The sequence below is a fragment of the Condylura cristata genome, unplaced genomic scaffold (assembly GCF_000260355.1).
Source record: "Condylura cristata isolate star-nosed mole 26May11 unplaced genomic scaffold, ConCri1.0 scaffold00020, whole genome shotgun sequence".
Taxonomy (NCBI): Eukaryota; Metazoa; Chordata; class Mammalia; order Eulipotyphla; family Talpidae; genus Condylura; species Condylura cristata.
The window spans coordinates 36,250,663-36,267,750 of NW_004567121.1; the positions used below are offsets into that span (position 1 = coordinate 36,250,663).

Here is a 17,088-nt window from a genome sequence, read left to right on the forward strand (position 1 = left end):
CCCCCTCAGCAGCCCCCTCACCCATTCACAGCCCCCTCAGCAGCCCCCCTCACCCATTCACAGCCCCCTCAGTAGCCCCCTCACCCATTCACAGCCCTCTCAGCAGCTCACCCTCCCCGCTCCAGCCTGTTGCCCTGGCAGAACTGGCGCCTCCACAGCATCTCCGGATTGATAGCGAGCCTGCCGGATCAGCAGGTTTTAATGATTTATTTCCCCACCCCTAGGCCTAGTCCGCTAGGCCTTTGCCTCTCAGGGCCTCACTGTCCTCCCAGGTGCCTCGGCTGACAGAGCTGGGAGGAGCGCGGATGTGGGCGGCTCCACAGCCCCTGCACCTGGGTAGCCATGTGACTCATCCCGGCTGACAGGGCCCAGAGTACCCCTCGGCCCTGCCAGCCCCCAACACTCGGCGACCCGGTCCGCCAAAGACAGTAGAGCCACGCGATGGACACAGTCCGGTCCCCTGGGGGCAGCCCGCTAGAGCAGAGCCGTTGACCGTGTGTGAGGGAGGGGAAAGCCTTCTTGGTGGAAGCCACTGCTGGAGTGGCTATTTGTCAGTTGCAGGATGACGCTTCAAATGGACGCAGACCTGCCTCTGGGGGCTTGTAGCTCAGAGAGGCAGACAGACTTCCCCCAAATACCCTGGCAGTGCTCAGTGTGGGGCGTTGGGAGCTGGGCGGGGTGGAAGGACAGATGAGTGCGCACATGAGGTTTGGGGGGCACCAGTGAGAAAGGGGACTGCTTGAGGTTCTGGAAGGATCCTGACCCTAGGGAAACCCAGGGAAAGAGGGGAAAGAGGGCTTCCTGGCGTAGGGGCTGGTGTCAAGATGGCCAGGCAGCTGGGGTTGCTGAGGGAAGGTGGGGATTTCGCCCGTAATGGGGATTGATACGTATTTGCTACGTGAATCACTAAATAAATGCACCTGCCTTTTAGCTGATAGTAGGAGATGATCAAAGGAAATAAAGTCAAGAAAGGAAATTAAAAAATCAAGGAGGTACAAGGAGGTACCTTCTCAGGAAAGAAAAATACCCATGTCTATCAAAAAGAAGCCGCGGGCAAGTGTCCTATTTAGACAGTTGACTGTGGAAGGTTTTCCCAGGCTGGCTTCCGTGGGTGGAGCTTTATAAAGGATTTAGCTGCATTAAGAGGATTCCCCTCACGCCAGACCCTCCACAGGGCTGGGAGCTCCGCGGGGCTCAGCAAGCAGAGGGGAAGCTTCTTACATATGCCATAGAACTGAAAAATTAAATTGATCGGTGGGCCTTGATGGCAAAGCTGGACACAACATTTGAGAGAAGAGGCTCACATCTATTTCCGGGCCATGGCTGAGGAACCCCTGTGCCTGTCGGGGGCTGAGGAGCATATAATTTATATTTTACGATGCCAACTGTCAGAGTTTCCTTTATGCATTGGATAATAGATTCTACACAGCTACCTTGGTGGAACCTAAAACCATCATCGCTTGGGCCAGATGTAATGTGCAATAAATAATTTAGCAACAGAGCTCTCTCTTCGTTCTATTTACAGTAAGTTAGAGCTCATCTCTGTGGCCGATGTATAACACCACTTAGTGTTAGTGGATGGCAGGATCCGAATCTGTCTCCAGTGTAAGCCAACTGCATGGGGGCTCCACTCTTCCAGACACACTGCAGAGCTAGGAAAGTCATCTGGTCCCAGAAACAGCACCCTTTTTTGGTTCCCGGCTGTTTACTCCAAATTAGCTCAATTCATGAGATGCGTCTCTCCCTGTTTGTATCTCGAAACATATTTCTCCCACCTGAAACTTGCGCACTGAACTGTAGTGTCCCAGACCCTGGCTGTGATGCTCATATTTCATGTCCACCATCTTCCTGCTCCAGATGGCCTCCCACAATGCGCTCACTGGTAGGTCAGGGACGCCCCTGCATGGATACCGAAACAGTGAGCAATGAGGCCCTCATGGAGGTGACATCCGTGTCAGGACCTGAAGGGGTTGGGAGGTGACCAGGCAGCTTTCTGGGCTAGTAGCATCCTGGACCCCTTCCTGCGTGTCCTCTAATTGCTTCACATTGATTTCTTTGAGGAAAGAAACTACCTTCACAGCTGGCTAATTAAGTCACCATTTCATTCAGTCACTAAGAGCTCTGCGAGGACCTGTCTTGTTCTAAGCCTTGCCCAGGGTGCTGTGGCTCCCCCTTGAGTGATAGGCTCCCTGGCCATTGCTGCATCTTTCACTGTAACCAGGAGACCAGAGGCAACCCGCAGTGACTGGCCTATGGTGAGGGCTGTTCCTCAGGGAACTATGGGGATGGAGAGAAGCCCCTAAAGATCCACGTGAGAGAAAGGATCAGGGTCTCGGTCTGTGGAAAAGTCGGAGAAAGTGGAAGTCAGAGCATCAGAAAATGAAGGGACGTTCTCAGGAGATGAAGCAAGGAAGACGCGCATCGCGGGAAGAGGCCTCAGACACTCAGGACAGTCTTAGCTGCCCTGGGGGTGACCATTCCCTGGTGCAGGGAGGGGACACGGAAGAATTCTGACGAGGGGCAGGGCAGGGTGTGATGCCATTTGCTGGCTAACATGAGGCTCCACACTGTGAGTGGGAGGACTGGCTTCCCTCACCAGGTCGCAGACCAGCCCACAACGTGAGCAATGGTGCCCGCCGGGTCATCAACTAAGAGCCACACAGCGGCCCGGCCCACCCCGGCCCTGTTTTAGGGTTCTAGGACTCCAAGCCACGTGCCGTCTCCCCAACACAGAGGCCAGGGGGCTCATCCTAGAGCTCTGTGCGCTTCATATGAAACATCAAAATGGCGGCGCCTAGCCAGCAGAAGAGTTCTGAGTGCTCAGCCCAGGCAGGGCCACTACCCTTGGGTCTCCAAACCCTGACAAGCAGGTCAGACTCTCCTTAGAGACTGGCATCGCCATCTTGATCTTGTGAGGAATCACCTGGCCTAGAGGAAACATTTTGAAGTTCAGATCTCTCCTCTCCCCACTCTTCCTCAGGGCTGCCTGGCCTTCCTGCCCCTATGTGACTTAAGGTTGCCACTGGCCTTCGGCGGCTCAGCACCAGGCCCTGCCTGTTTGGCTGGGCACTTGCCTATGAGGAGATGGGTGATGGCAGAGTTTGACTGGGTTTTGAAATCTTTCTCTCCCCTGCTCTTTCTAGATGTTCAAAATCCTTGAGCCCACGAGCGTGTGATTTCTTTAAGTGCATGAGAGCCATGGATTAAAACAAGCAATGTGTTTTTTTTCCTGAAGAGTTTAGGATGTTTGGGCTCATGTGGTCAGATTTGGACCCAGGACTGGGACATGAGCCCCTGGAAACACTTCCAGCGTGACAGCGGCACATTCTACTGGGCCCACAAATCCCACTTGAGTCTCCCCCCTGCTTCCCTCCCCAGCTGCTCTTCCTTCCCTGAGGAGGTCTCTTCTCTTTGTAGAGCTGATACTTCCCTGCATGACCTTCACCTAGTGGTTTGTCTTTAGCTCCTGTTACCTTGGAGAGACTCAGGGGTAACCGGGTTTGCTGAGGCTCAGCTTTCCCCTCATCTTGCTCAGGATCTGGAGGGCGGGGCAGACGGCAAGGAGCTGAGCTCATGATTTTATGCACACTGCAACTTACCTATAGACAGTGACACTGAGGGAGCCATCGCCTCAATTTCTTCTCCTTTTAGAAAGCTACTGTAAGATGCGATTCTGTGTGCACATGTGTGCTTGCACACGAGTCTGTGTGCACATTGCATGTGTGTACACATGTATGTGTACAGAAGGCATTGGGGGACAATAGCTGCTTAGCTAAATTTGGAAATAAATCCGTAGACATGTAGATGACTGATTTTTTTAATAATGAGCGCTCCCTACTTTTCAATTGGGTAATATATAGTTACTGACAAAGAGAGGTTAGAAATGTTAATTAAATCCACATCTAGGTAGTCAGATACCTATTATGTAAGCTTAATTATTTAACTTTTTTTAGATATCTCTTGCTGACTCATGTTCCCCATTAGCTGTCTTTCAAATCACAAACTCTTCTGCTTGTCAAACTTTTCAATGCCTAGAGATATTTCTATGTCATCTGCCTTCTCTTGTCAGACCATTTGTGGTTTTCTCTATCTTCCAATTAAGCACTAACAGAGATTCGTAGATAATTCATTCAAATGCACAAGAACTTAGTAGTCTAGGGAGGAATTTTAAGTGCAAAGGGAGTCAGTCTTCTTCCTTTCTTCTTTGAACATTTGGTTTCACAGGTTTTTCTGTGAACATGTTTGTGATTTCACTCAATGCTTGACCACATGCTCTGGAAACAAGAGAGAAATGAAGATCTCTTGGTGGCTGAAAATTTAGCAAAATAAAGATCTTAAGTGAGTTTAGATTCACTTGTACAGCCCGGATGTGACGTGTCCCTGTGGATCACCAGGGCTGATCCTGTTGGTGGCTGGCTAGGCGGTGGCCCCTTCCTCCCCCAAGTGTGTCTCTCCCACAGCTGTGCAGGTCAAAGAGGCAGCCTTCCTGGAGTAGAGACAGGCCGTTGTTTGGTCAAGGGTGCCTAAGTAGCTGCGCTCCCCTGCTACAACCCCCAGACATGTTCTCACCCATACAGTACAGTGTTTTGTAGGTATGGAGTTGAGATCCCCAGGAGAAAAGTCTGCTGCCCTGCTCCTGTAGGCCTTCTAGTTCTCACTGTGTTGCCCTACCCTGGACCATGTGCCTTCGTTGGGTCTATGAATTTGGAGGGAGTCATGTCCACTGAACAGACAGCATTGGAGGTGCTAAGGTTGCTCTACTCTATTGCTTCAAGAGTGTCTCTGTTTTCCTTTTCTCCATCTCTCATTGTTTCTAAAATCTTCAACCCCCACATGCACTCCTCAGACACAGCGGTCTAAGATCTAGACAGGACACAAATTTCAAACCAGAACTGAGAAGGAAAAAGGTCAACTGAAATCAAAATTGACAGCAACAGTGTTGAGAGCTGGCTCTGTAACTCCAGCTTTCCTTTAACTGACAACTTAAAACTTTTCATAGATACTTTACCCTCATGCAGCCAAATGGAAGACTTCATTTTGAAAGAAGATGCATTCATTTAAACAGTTCACGACAGAGTTGGCCTGAGAGAAGTTAACAGTGTCACTCATCCACTTATTCTGGGCTATTGGCTGAGGTTCCTTGAGTGAGAATTATTTAGAGAAGTCCAAACGGTAATGGACGTGTCTCTGCTTGTGAACTGAAAACTCTACTGGGGGAATTTTTGAGTAAGACCAGAGAAAGTCCCTTAAGTAAAACCAAACATGCATCGTTTTAAACTCTAGAACATATTGTAAATTCGTGGAGAACCACCATCCTCCTCCACCCCCAGAAGGCAAGAGAGCAAAGGCACAAAGCAACTAGGCTTTCAACCCCATGGATGACCCAGGAACCAGTTAAAGAAGACCCCAACAGTGGGTAACCAGCCTTTGCGTCTTCACATTCCTTGGAAACTGGGGAAATGATTCAATCCCATTATTTGTTCTCTTCTGCACTTACACAGCAATCAACACATCTAGGAAATAGAAAGATTTAAGACTATAGATGAAAACCAGAAGCTCCCCATCAACAATAATTACATTTTTTGATGTCAGTGACTCATTGTTCCTATCTACATAAACTAAACCCAAACTTGTGATTGTTGGAACACACATACACACACAGAGTAAAATCTGTTGGGCTTCCTTCCCAGATTTGGGTCCTCACTTTGATTATCTAAGAATCTCTTTGTCTATTATTGAAACTTTTATTTCACCACCAAGCTTACAACTATTGTTCCAATAACTCACTCTTTTATAAAAACAGACCCTGGGTTAGTATATTTTTCAGTTCATCCAACGAGTGAGACACCTTTAGCTGAGCATCTGTTTGTTAAAAGCTAAACATTGGTTAGCAGTTTTTATGAACGTGGATCATTGAAATGCCTTTTAAATAATAATCAAAAAAACAAAAACAAACAACATGGGAATAGAATCATCCCAGGTCTGGCAAGTAGCCATTGGGCCAGAGAAATTCAGAGTAAGAGAAACCACAAAAGTCTTCTTTTGTACTAATATTGAAAGCTTTTTTTTAAAAGGGAGCACCCATTTTTATACTGAAAGTCATGCAGAATATGAAAGTATAAAACAGAGAAGCATGAACCTAGAAGGACCTGTGAGAGATTCTCCCTGGGTAGTCACAGGTGGGCCAGATCTGCACAGTTAGAAAACTGTGTCCCAGGAGAATCTCTGCTGATTCCAGGGATGCGGAGGATCACAATTAATGTGAAAGACAAATATTTGTCCTCAAAGTTCAAGAACCAAGGATGTCTGCTCTGTCCGCAAGCACTGGAAGGACAAACCATTACCAGGAAGATGAGAAAAAGAAACAAAAGCCAAGAAATTAAGAAAGGACATCATTTGTATATGGCACTATTTTTAATTTAAAAAACCCCAAGGAATCGACAAAAATAAAATGCCTTAGAACTTAGAAATGCCTAATAAGTGAGTTCAGCGAGGCTATAGGGGACAAGGGCAAAAAAGAGTCAATCATATTTATTTTGATTAACAATGGAAATGTGGAGACCAAATTGAAAATACACAGTCACTTACAGTGGGCCCAAGGAAAACTGATAGGGATTGCATTGCATTTATAGATCAACTTTTGGAATTGCCACTTTTATTGAGAATTCCAATCTATCAGCAAGGAGTCTTTTTATCATTTGCTTAGGTCATCTTTCATTTCTGTCAACAATGGTGCTTTCAGGTCTTGTTTTAGGTATGAACTGAAATATTTTCTTTCCTTTTCTTCTTGTGTGGAGAAGGGAGATTCTGAATAGGAACAGTTCAGAGGTAGATTATGAACCAGGGGTTGTGCAGGATGCAGGTCAGAGGTCAAAGGGGCCAGGAATAAGCAGCCCCAATTTCAGAAGAAGAGGCCTGTTTCTTAGAGGTCTTTGTAAATGAAGGGCGAGTTAGTCTCTCCCACGGAGAGGAGACTCTCTGAGATGTCTTAGAGTGTGGGAAGGGGAATTCTAGTGAGATCAACTAGGAGGGAGACAGAACAACTGGAAAGAGAAGTAGGCAATTAGGGACTAGCAGGGAGCCAGAACTGAGAGTTTGGCTCAACCTCAAATGTGCCACATTTTCCTGTGAGATACCGAGAGAAAGACCTTGGAGAGGCTGTTTCTTGTCTGGAACTACCTCTTGTCTGAGGTAGCTCCAGACAAGACTGAGACACTAGGACAAGGTTCTGCTTCCACCATTCTTCTAGTGCTAGAATCCAGCTTCTTCGAAAGTTCTCTAGAATATTCCAGTTGGAGAAGCTGCAGTTAGAGGAAGAAGAAAAAAAAATCCTATGAGAAATGACTCCTAGACTAGGCCAGTGGAATTCATTCTTCTCTTTTTTCTAAATTGGTTTACAGCCTGTGACATTCAGAAAATCAATGCCATTTCTCATGTTTACACAGCACTTGCTTAGCTGAATAATTCTCCAGAGTGAATTTCTCCGTGATGGATTTGATGGGAAACATCATTCATTCAGAAAAGCTTCTCTTTACCTGTGTGATCTCCTCCAATTCATAAATTCATACAAAACTGAAATCACTCTTTCCATTTTTTTTTTAATTAGCCCAGTAGATCAGATGTGGAACTAAGTGGGTCTACATATTATGTGTCAGCGTCTGGCCAGGATAGTTTATGGTGGAGGGACAGGAAACCTAGTTCTACAGGACAGTCAGTCCTTGATCCCCTAGTCCGGATGCTGTGCTACTTGCTCTCGTTGGGCAGATTTAAGTGAGCCTTGACCACGCTGGGCAGCTGGAACTGGACTGAACTCTGCCATAGTCAGCAGATGACCTCCACTTTCCCTTCTGTGGCAGAGGAAATGAAGGTATTCAACTTGCCCTTTGGGACCTGTTACTCTCTGGGATGTTCTGGTTGTTTCTGGACAAGATGGTCAAGCTGAGCACAGCTGGTACATTTTCTAGGAACTCCATTCCCCTTTCACCCATGATGCTGACTATCTCAGCTCCTTCAGGATCTCTCTTCTCGTGTGTTTTTGGGGAGGGACGGAGAGCTGGCTCCATTCTCACCCTATTTGCAGCAAGGACACAACTCTTCCCCCCATGTCCTTCTGATGCTTAGTGTCCATCCACCTCAGTGGACAGGGCCACAGCTTGCCCAGAGGATGCCCTGTGTCTGCTTTTCCTCAGTCTGATCCACAGGCGTCCTGGTCCTGACGTCATGTGACAGCAAGTGACCTTGGGGCGCGGCTTGGAGAAGGAACAATCACGTAATGGGGACAGTTGAGAAAGGAACAATCACGTAATGGGGGCAGTTGAGAAAGGAACAATCACGTAATGGGGGCAGTTATGCCGAAGGGGCAGGGACGTAAGGAGATGGGCCTGCAGCCCAGAATGGAGAGGAAGCAGCGATCATAACTGAGAAATCACACGCCTCACACCGCGAGCCCAGCGTCCATGGCACAGCACAAGTATGTTTTTAGGAAACTTTCCAGCTTATCCAAACATATTCTTCTGTCAGACCCCATTGCCTTATCCAAGAGTATAAGTGCAGTGATTTTGAGCTTATGTCATCCATTGTTCCTTTATATTCCAAGATTTTATAATTATAAGTAGTCGAGGGCTCATGCATGGTACGTTTCTTACCTTTTAATGTGACTGAAGAAAAAACTTTCCACAAGAGATTTGCTCATATCCTGCCCTCACAGTGAAGCAGCTAGAAGTGAATTCTTTCCTGGCACTCTAAGTGGGTGATTCTGGTTAATTTGTTCCTTCTCTCTGGACTTCCATTCCCAAATTAATGAATTAATTGAATCTTCCGCTTGTTCATTTTTGTACTAAACATCCATGGGCCATCAGCCATCGTCCATGTGCTGGGAAAATAAAATGGAGCTGATGGCTCAGAGACATGTGGGTGCCCGGGTGGGTCTGCGGACGGCGACCTTGCAGTCACCTCTCCGAGGGTACATCCGATAAACGCACGGCGTGTGATGCAGCTTTAGGTCCTCAGGCTGTCAGCAGCTGTGGAAAGAGGGAGGGCCTGGCCTCTGCCAGGGCCGGGCCCGGGGCTTCTACCACTGATGGCGCCGGCCTGCTACCTCTCTGCCCATGGTGGAGGACGCCGCCCTCTGTGGGGTGCCCAGTGACGCCAATGACAGGGGTCCCCGAGGCTGTCGAGGCCTGCCAGAGTGGAGGCCGCGCTGATACCAGGGAAGGAATCTTCCCTGATGGCGGGAGCCCAAGGCTGGCCGGAGAGTCGGCCTCGTGGCTTCTGGAAGGTGTGGCTGTTCTTTGTATTAGTCAGTGATTGGCAAGCTGTCTAAGGCAGCCCCACCAGCTGTGGGTTCCGGACTCCACATCTGCCTGGGAGAGGTAACCTGCCTGAGGTCATAAAGGGAGTTTTATGAGGGTCTCCCAACATTTCAAGGCCTAACTCGGACAGCGTGGGCATTTTCTGGTGAAGAAAATGGAGCACAGAGAACGTCAGGGGTTTCCTCCGAGTCTGACCCCCACGCATGGGTGGTTGGCGACCTCAGGCTTGGGCTTCCCATCTGAGTGCCTTTTCGCTTCTCCAGCTTTCCGTCCTTGCATGTCCTTTATCTGTCCCTCTGGACTAGGGCCAGAGATGGACTGTTCAAGGGCTTCGCTCTTAGATCACTTCCTGCTTGCGCCTGCAGTGCTAACATGTGGACTGCCGCCTTGGGCTGTGACTTATCACTTGCTAGTTTGAGGGAAGAGGTACAGTTGTGCTAGCTGGGGGTTGTCGGGATGCTCATGACGACCCTCTTGGCATTTCTGAGTAATATAATCTATTCCAGTCTAACAGACAAACAGGCATCCCCATGTTTCGTGGGAAGGAAGCCCCAGTATTTATTCTCTGTCTGAACTCAGGTGAGTTGCTTAATTTCCCTGAGGTTTCTTGCTCAAAATACCCACAAAGCAAAGATGATGTATTAGTTTCCTTGACTGTTGTAACAAATGTTCACAAGTCTGGTGACTCCAACCAACAAAAGCTTATTGTCTCACAGTTCTGGAGGTTGGAAGTCTGGGATTCAGCGGCAGCATTTTCCCTTTGGGAGATCTGGAAAAGAATATTTCTTGCATCTTCCAGTGTCTGGTGGCTTCCCTGACATTCCTGCACTTATGGTCACAGTATTCCAGGCTTCGCCTCCATCTTCGCCGCACCTTTACCGTGCCTACCTGTGTGTGTCTGTGCGGGGACGTCCCCTCTGGCCTTAGGCCTCTCCTTAAAGTCCAGATGATTGCCTCCTTTCCAGAGCCTTCGTTTAATTACTTCAGCAAAGACTTTTTCTAAACGAGGCAGGATCCTCAAGCTCCGAAGGTTTGGATGTCAGCACGTCACTTCAAGGAGCCCGAGTTCAAACCACCGCAAATACGTGAGGTGAAATGTGTGTCAGGCTCACAGGGTCGGGGCAGCACTGTGCAGTGGTTGCCTGGCCAGGCCAGGCGTGAACAGCCTGGGTGCCTATTTTTAAAAGTGGACTGGTGGCTCAGCTCTAGGAAACTATCAGCAGCCACGGCAGCACGAGTTCAATCCCTGGCCAGGGAGTGACCCACATGGCGCGGCAGACCTCTCCTGTCTCCCCACTATTCCCCTCAGCAGTGTATTTCAGTGGACCAGCCTGTTCTGCTCCCCACTCTGACTCTGGTGGGTCCTCTCACCCCCACACCTCTGACCTACACCTCAGCTCTTGTATGCATAAATAAACAAAATCTTAAAAAAAAAAAAAGTGGGGAGTGATTTCCTTCCTAGGTAAGTTGGTTAACCTTGCACCTAAGAACCGTTGCTGTTTACCAGGCACCTGCTGTGACCCTGACATTGTGCATCCTGGGCCTGATGTCATCTTCACCACTGTCAAAATAGAAATCGAGGCACAGGGAGGCTCAATCTCTGGGTGGGTCCCCAGGCTGGGACCATTTCTCTGCAGCAGACCAGGCAGCGAGGAACAGATCATTTGGGCTGCTCAGAGTGTGAGCCTCCCCGAAGGCAACTGAGAATACACCACCCCCTTTTGGTTTTGATTTCTAAGCCACCCTATGCTAGAGGAGGTAAAAGCCTTCTTAAAGGCTTCTGAGCTTTTTCCTCAAACAGTGATGCTTCTTCTAGCTTCTGAGTCATCTGCATGTATGGTATGATTAGACTATTAATCAAATTCTCAATAACTTATTCCTGAAAGAGTGCACACTGTGAATTATGAAATACTTGCCTTCCCGTGCCTCGCCTTATTTAAAAGCAGGGAGCCCCATGATTAAGCATTTCTTCCATGAACATTGGGGTTTTCAGAAGAGCTCTCCACTGAGATTCACTGAAGTGTTTGGAGAAAGTTTTCATAACACAGTGGACTGTGGAATCTGCAGCTCTGGATTGAGCAGATGGAAAAACACTCGGATGTCTGTGGGTTCTGAGGCTTGGAGTGTTTTTCAATCTGATCATCCTTGTCTGTTTTGGCCTCCTTCTCATTCTCTGAGTGGGGTATAAAGGAGGTCACTGGGAAGACAGGCGAGGAGCTGTTTTAGCCAAGTCGCTAGCACCCGCTTGGGCTGACTTCGGGCTGCCACCCCAGAATAAGCCTGGGCAGTGCAGTTGTGCATGGCTGTGTGTGGTGCTCAGCACCTCACTGCTGGGCGCCTGGTGAGTGGAGGTTCTTCAGAGAAGTCAGGCCAGGCTGGGTGGTAACTAGAAACCAGCTTATAGGGTACTGCGGAAAAGCATGACTCTGGTCTTCCAATATCCAAGTTCAACCACGGAAAGAGAAGCGAATGTACTAAATTGCAAGGGATGAAGCAAAGACCAAATTAGGTGAGAGATGTAGAAAGACCACAAAAGAAGCATGAAATCAGCGTGGCCCCCACCCGTTTGGACCCAGTGTTTGCTCAGTGAATGAATGAATCCTCTGCATCAAAGAGGATTTGGTGTAGAGATCAGACTTGAGTCAGATGGTGTCAGCTTTGATCTGCTGGCTCTTAGCTGTGTTTCCTTGGTTGAATTACTTTCATCTCTTTGAGCTGAGCTATTGATTTGAAGTGATGCAAATCTGAAATACGTACAAGGTTACCCTCCATACTACTTCAAACAAAATTATACAACACACACACACACACAATACATATATACATATACACATACACATACACACATATGACTACAATGAGCTGAGCTATTGATTTGAAGTGCAGTGATGCAAACCTGAAATACATACAAGGTTACCCTACATGCTACTTCAAACAAAATGACGTGTGTGTGTGTGTCTACATATATGCACACACATATATACACACACATATGACTACAATGACATTTACCTCCCCAAATAAACCACTTGCTGTGAGGACTAAGGTCAGACAGATGAAGTGCTAAACCACCTTTTAAGCCCTGGTTAGACTTAACAATAGGACACTGACGTGGAAGCTAAAGAAGAAACACCTGGTCAAAATAGGAACAGCAGTGGCGAGTGCCAGAGATGTACCTGGGCACCCCTAAAGTGAGCTCCAGGAAGATGGAGCTCCTTCCTGTCGCCATGGCGGGCAAATGGCTGAGCAGGGTCCACCACGGCGCACACACAAATCAGACATGTGATGACCCTGTGGCATTGAGAAGAAGTGACAATATCTTATTTCTTTAAGGAAATTGCAAGACCCAAGAATGCATTAGGGAAGTGACCTATGTAACTTGGATTTTTTAAAATGTGGTTTCTAAAAATTACGGTTTGTGATTTTATGTTTTTTTTTTTTTATCTGAGCTGTGATGCTGACCAGGACAGAAATGAGGTTTTCAGAAGATCAAGGTGTAGAGGCCCCTTCCCACACGAGTGCCAAAACCTTAATTGCTCAATTGCTTGGCTAGTGTTCACTATGATTTTTATGTGGATCAAACACTCCATCTGAACAAAGTTTCTGTTCGCTGTGGGTGAAATTAGAAGCTGTTAGCATTAACCCTGCATTAATAGCAGTTACAAAACCAGGCGTTGTTTCCCCCCCCAAAGCACGGCCAAGGTCAAAATGGAGGCCAGGTCATGTTGACACGGGGCCGGACTCAATCCTTGTAACACAGACCCAGAGACCAGGTGTTCCCTTCTGCGATGGTCTCAGGGTGGGTTTCCTGATGCAGCTAAGCTGACTCATGACTTCTTACCTGCTCTGTTCACTGACTCTTCTGTCCCCTTCTATTATAGCACACATAAAATAATAGCAGTTCATTTTTACAGAGAGCCTAGTAAAGAGTAGACACTAAATCAAAGTTTCTGAATAGACTGACTCATGACTCCCATCAACAACCTTGAGAGACAATAGCACTCTTTTAATTTCACAGCTCCGTAGCTTCCACGGTGAGGACACTTTCGAATAATAACTCAGCTAATGGAAGACAGATTCTGAATTTGAAGGGAGAGTTGTCTGGACCCAGAGCCATTTCCCAAAGCTTTTAGAGGATCCTGTGAACACTTCCAGGGAAGTTGCTGAGTGTAATTCACTTCTGCATTTTCACTGTCTCCCGGCCTGCATGAGATGATCAGGAAATGGCTTTAGTATCATGAAAGCCGCTTCTGAAGTGGACAGTTCCCAGTGGACACACTCACATACGTCCATAGACCGTGTGTCTCACACACACACACACACACACACACACACTTCCTCACACACACATAGCCACATACATATGCACACTCAGACCACGTACACAAGGACAGTCACACACACATAACTTAATAAAGAAACTGTACATCCTCACAACATGAAACAAAGTCCCTACTGGTTTGTCCAGAAGGCTCCAGCTGCCTCTGTGATGTGACTTTTGACCCATACAACACCAGGGGTGTAGACAAATATAAGGGATGTTATATTTCGAGTACAACCATTTGAATATATAATTTATAAATAAATAAATATATGTGTAAAATGCTTTGTAGATGACTGACCTAGAAATCTGAATCTCGTTGACAGGGTCTACCTAAGACAGACTGCATGTCCTATCTCAGTAGTCCCCAGACGCCAGTCTATAACTCTGCTTTGACCTGGCTGCATGAAAGTAACTGGTAAAATGCAAGATTTCAGCTGCGTCTGGAATGTCCAGTTGCCTGGGCTCAGAACAGTGCTGGGCTCTTCACCACCCCCCTCTCCAGATGGTTCCAGAACATAGTCGGTTCTATACCTCCCAAGGCCTTGTTTGTCCTGCCCTGAGAAACTGGGCACAAGAGAATCTAAAGCCCTTCCTATCCTTGTGGTTCTACTAACTTGACCGGGACAAGGAAAGGGCATCTTCCCAAGAGTCGGGGAAGCTTGATGCCAATTGCTTGTCCATTAATTCAGCCTCTGACAACGCATCGCAGCCTCCCAGGTCCCACCTCTACTCAGCAGGAATGATTAGGTAGCAGTGGGCATTAACTCAGCATACATTGAATGCCAGGTTTCTGAACAGCTAGCATCTGGGAACTCACCGAATCCAGGCACTTCGATGAAGTCCACTGCCTTTGCCATCACTAGTGACACAGGAGAAATCAAGACAGAGAAGGGGAAGCATTCAGCTGAGGACACACGGCTAGCGAGCCTCATGGCCATGTCACGCACGACCCTGCTCAGCTGTCTCTCCCACGGCCAGGGATGAAAACTTAGGGCTGCCACACGGAAGCCCAGAACCCCAGGCCCCAGCAGCTCACGACTCGGCCCAGCGGGGAACAGGAAGCTGTTTATCTGCCGTGAGATGTGCGGAGTCAGGTTTGTCTGGTGGCCACGGCTGCGGGAAAAGTTTGAAGCCTGTGGCAGGGCCGGGCACCGGCGCTGACTTGTCAGCAAACCTGGGAGTCACAGGCTCCCCTCGTGTCCTCTTTGCTCCCCCATCTGTCCGCAGCGCTCAGGTGACTCCTGCCGTGCCTGATGCTTGCGGTAACATGTTGGAGAGAAGTGCTGAGTGCAGGCAGAAGCGGTGACACCAGCAGGCGCGGCCGAGCTGGCTTTGATCAGACAGGGCTGCAGATCCGCTGGCTGAGGCCAGCACAACCCGTCTGAGCCTTGGCCATTTCTGCTGCTCTGCCGGTGGGCCCCCAGGCGGTCAGTTTGGGGGGGGGGAGGGTGTCAAGAGCACCAGGGAGCTGTGGGCAAATCTGTGGGCAGGAGGTTCAGGTTGCTTTGCTGAGGCCACAGGCGCCCCCGAGACCGGAAAGTTCCTTTTGGGAGCACAGCCCCTGGTTTAAAGGGGAAATTTTTTGCATTGAAAACTTGGATTTGGAAAATCTTTCAAATTTCAAAAAAATCTTTGAAATGTCAAAGGGCAATTTTCAAAGGCAAGGCTGTGGCTTTGAAGACAGACAGCTTCTGGACTCGGCTGTGAATTCGCTCCTGGGGCATGGGCTGGACATTTTTCTTTTCTCAACTTATAACTCTTGGGAGTTAGTCATATATATTTTTTTAAATCTATAGAGAAATTAAGCCTCAATAGCTCACAACTGTCATTTTGACACCACTGACGAGCTCCTGGAGGACAGCAGGTCACCCTGCTGGCGGAGGAAAGGCTGGAAGCAAAGTCTGGAGTCCCGGGGTCTGACTGGCAGCTGCCTGGCTGAACCTGCTTCTATCACCGAGCTGGTAACACTGACACCGAGCTGGTAACACTGAGTCTCTCCTCTCACGGAGGGTGCGAAGACTTCTCTCACCAGTTGGCCTCGCCGAGGACCACCCAGAACAAAGTTGGTTTCAGTCACAACTGGACAAATTTGGGCCAGATCTGTACAAGAATGTCCTGGCTGGCGGTGAGACGACGGAATGAGCTCCGAGCAGAGCTGTCATTTTCATTTGGGAGCCTGTGAAAATCCGAGCAGGCGCTCACTTGGCATCCTCGCCACTGGCCTGCGCACCGGAAAGGTCCTCCGAAGCCAGAAGGTGCAAAGCGAGTCCCAGAAAAGGAGCCGCCAGCTCCGGAGCCAGGAGCCAGCAGCCAGGGGGCTGCGCTTGGAACTGTGGACCGACCTCCGGGGACCGCAGCGGGAGAGGGTGACACCTGCGCTTACACCTGGGCTGACGTCCACGAGGGGAGAAAAGCCTTACACAAACCGGCTACCTGAGAGCCGGAAGATAACCGACGATCAGGGACTGGGGAGGCGAAGGCGGCGTCTGCGCGTGCGCGGAGGACCAGGCGGTTTCCGCGGGAAACTGAGGGGATTTCTCAGCTGTGGCGTCACTTTGCTCCCACTTCTCTTCCCATTTCTCACCAATTTTAGCAACTGGTGTTCTGACACCAAATTATCACCTAGGCGTTGTTACCGCTGTTTAGGAAGCAGAAAGGGCGGGAGTGCTTGGTCTGAAGCCAGATCCTCCCCTCAGGCGTGCCGCTCCCCGGTGGGCTCCGCCCGGGGACCCCTCAGGCCTCGTTGGTAACACGACGACGCCAGAGACTGAAGTGCCAGGGCCATCTCAGCATCGTATTTGGGGGCGCGCGTGTTGGTTGAACACACTGCGTAAACTGTGGGGTCAACGGTGCAATGGACACCAGATGCAACGCCAAGCAGAGCCCGAGTTTGGGGGAGCCGTGATCACCGGGGGCTGTCTCGCGCCTCAGTTTCCCTGCTGTAACCTGTGACCGCAGGATGCTCGCCTCTGGGCGTTACCGGGAGGCCTGCACTTGGCCCGTCACCGGCCAGCTCCGGAACGCTCCCTGTCTGCCAGGCCCCGCTGTGTGAACCCCACATAGACCCAGCGGAGGACAAAGTCACCCGCATCTCCTCCTGCCGCCATCTTGTCACGCTCACGTTGCGTGCAATCTGGTGAGGAGAAAGTGACAGAAAGCCAGTAACCAGGTTCTGTTCGGGAACATCCCTCGCGTGGAGCAGCCCCGGTGGGGCAGCAGGCGGTGGTGCACCCCCGTGAGCTGGGCAGCCCAGGGAGAGTGAACCCCCACACCTGCATTTCCTTCCCGGGGTAATGACTTGAGCTCCAGCGGTTGCCCTGTTGTATCCTCTCCGGAACTGCACGAGGAGCCCTGGTCACACACGAGCCACCCCCGAAAAGAAGACAGGTCGTCGCCCCTCAGTTCGGGGGCCATGACGCGTCGTAGTTCTGCGTCTGGAGTTCGCGGTCGGTA

The 17,088-nt window shown here is 49.3% G+C and overlaps 1 long non-coding RNA gene across 1 annotated transcript in view; it reads right to left on the reverse strand.

The window, feature by feature from the left end:
• Window positions 1–259, reverse strand: part of LOC105853867 — a 13,031-nt gene extending 12,772 nt beyond the window's left edge. The window contains exon 1 of the long non-coding RNA XR_001145626.1: window positions 112–259. This is a non-coding gene — a long non-coding RNA (uncharacterized LOC105853867). The remainder of the gene's footprint in view (window positions 1–111) is intronic.
• Between the last annotated feature and the right edge of the window lie 16,829 nt (window positions 260–17,088).